Here is a 2,457-nt window from a genome sequence, read left to right as displayed (position 1 = left end):
AGGAGTCTCGAAATGGTCGAGATGTAAAGATTCATATATTGGAAGGTTGCATTTGGACATCGGAATGGTTCCGAGTGGTTGGGGCATTTTTCCGGTGTACTGGGAGGTTACCGAAACCCCCTGGGAGAAGTGTTGGGCCTATTGGGCCTTATTGGAGGAGAGGAGAAAGGCCACGTGAGAGCCCCCCCCCCCCCCCTTGCCTAAACTGAATTGGACTAGGGGAGGGGGCTGGCCCCCCTCTTTCCTTCTCCCTCTCTCTCCCTTCCCCTTTTCCCTCTCCGATGGAAGGAAGGAGGGGGGCCGAATCCTACTTGGACTAGGAGTCCAAGTAGGACTCCCCCTTATGGCGCGCCCCCTTAGGCCGGCCACCTCCTCCTCCCCCCTTTATATACGAAGGCGGGGGGCACCCCAATGGCACAACATGTCATTGCCGGACTTAGCAAGAGCGATCAGATGAGGTGGAGCGAGAGAGACGGAGGTAGACGAACGAGAGAGATTTGTGCTACCAAAAATGTCGCGGCATTTTCTGTTTTCTCATTGCTTTCCTTATCTCAGTACAAGCCTCAAAAGCTAACTACTTCTCCCGGACCCTTCGACATGATCCGCAGCTACCGCGCCATCCCGCGATTGCCTCACACAGCGTAGACCACGTCCAGGAGTTTACAAAGAAGGAAAAACAAAACATGTTCGTGCATGTAGCACCGTCCCACAAGCTAGCTGCATGGGCGTGTCACATTCGACTGCCATGCATGCTTATTCAAACAGAAAACAAACTAGCCTACATGCATGAGCTTAGCAATGTCAATATTTCTCCCCCTTAAGCTCATGTGTTCTGGCTGCTCTCCATGATCCCCAGCTTCTGACGCATCTCAATGAAATGCACTCTGCCCAACGCCTTCGTCAGAATGTCAGCCAGCTGATTGTGAGTCCCAACATGCTCAAGCTCGAGAATTCTTTCTTCGGCGCAGTCTCGAATAAAATGGAACTTCACATCTATATGTTTGCTCCGATCATGAAAAACAGGATTCTTGGCCAAGGCAATTGCAGACTTGTTATCCACCAAAAGTGTGAACTTCTCCGGCTCTTGTCCGAGCAGATCAGCGAGGAAGCGGCTCGGCCAGATGCCCTGACAGGTCGCCGCTGCAGCAGCGACGTACTCCGCTTCGCATGAACTGAGGGCCGCAACCTTCTGTTTTTTAGATGTCCAGCTGATCGGATTCTGACAAAGGAAGAATACCTGTCCAGAAGTGCTCTTTCGGTCGCCCAGGTCGTCGGCATGATCACTATCACTGTAACCACGCAGCACCGCACTGCCATTGCCCGCCTTGTAGCTGCACCCGTACTGTTTAGTGCCTTGTATGTACCTTAGGATTTGCTTCACAGCTGCCCAATGATCAGTGCTTGGATTCTCCATGAACCGGCTGACGATACCGACGGCATGAGCAATATCTGGTCGAGTATGAACTAGATAGCGTAAGCTGCCAATCACGCTTCTGTAGAGAGTAGCATCAAATGGTTTGGACCCATCTTCCTTCCTCAATTTCAGTCTGCGTTCCATAGGAGTGCTGCAGGTGTTGCACTCACTCATCCCAGCTTGCTCAAGAATATTTTCAGCATAACTACGTTGGTTAAGAGTGATCTCCCCCTCTTTCTGTACCACCTCAATTCCAAGGTAGTAGCTTAGTAGGCCAAGGTCACTCATTTTGAAGAGCTGTTTCATTTTCCCCTTGAACTCTTGAATTGAAGCTGTATCGGTGCTAGCGATGATGAGGTCGTCAACGTATACTCCCACCAATAGATATGACTCACTGTTCCCGCGCCGATAAACTGCATGTTCAAGTGGACTCCGCGCAAAGCCAAGATTAAGCAGTGTTTCATCAAGTTTAGCGTACCATGCCCGTGGAGCTTGACGCAAGCCGTACAGAGCTTTCTTCAATCTGAGAACGTCCTCTTCACGGCCTGCAGTGACATACCCCGGTGGCTGCGTCACATATACCTCCTCCGTCAGTTCACCATTGAGAAATGCTGATTTGACATCCATGTGATGCACCTCCCAACGTGAATGAGATGCAAGAGCTAGAAGAAGGAGCATTGTTTCCATGCACGCCACCAGAGCGAAAACTTCTTCAAAGTCCACTCCCTCCTTCTGAGCATAGCCCTTTGCGACAAGCCGTGCTTTGTACTTGACAATGTTGCCTGCTGGATCTCTCTTCACCTTGTAAACCCATTTTAGTACAATGGCCTTGTGACCGTGAGGGAGAGAGGTGATCTCCCAGGTCTGGTTGTCAGCGATGCACTTCATTTATTCATTCATGGCCGCCTTCCGCGCAATGTCATCCAAGGCTTCATCAACATTGTGAGGCTCCTCTGCAGTGAGTAGGCACCGCTGCATCTGCTCGCGCACTGCCTCTCCCTCTGTCTCATCCAGAATATCAGAGACATCCCAAAGTCTGTGTC

At 51.0% G+C, this 2,457-nt stretch overlaps 1 pseudogene; it reads right to left on the bottom strand.

Moving 5' to 3' along the window:
- Positions 1–823: 823 nt before the first annotated feature.
- Positions 824–1,558, bottom strand: LOC147967777 (secreted RxLR effector protein 161 pseudogene; annotated as a pseudogene).
- Positions 1,559–2,457: the final 899 nt, after the last annotated feature.

The sequence above is a fragment of the Triticum urartu genome, chromosome 5A (assembly GCF_056163025.1).
Source record: "Triticum urartu cultivar PI428250 chromosome 5A, HENAU_Tu73, whole genome shotgun sequence".
NCBI lineage: Eukaryota > Viridiplantae > Streptophyta > Magnoliopsida > Poales > Poaceae > Triticum > Triticum urartu.
Note: the sequence above shows the minus strand (reverse complement) of the source record. Positions and strands in the feature narration are given on the sequence as shown.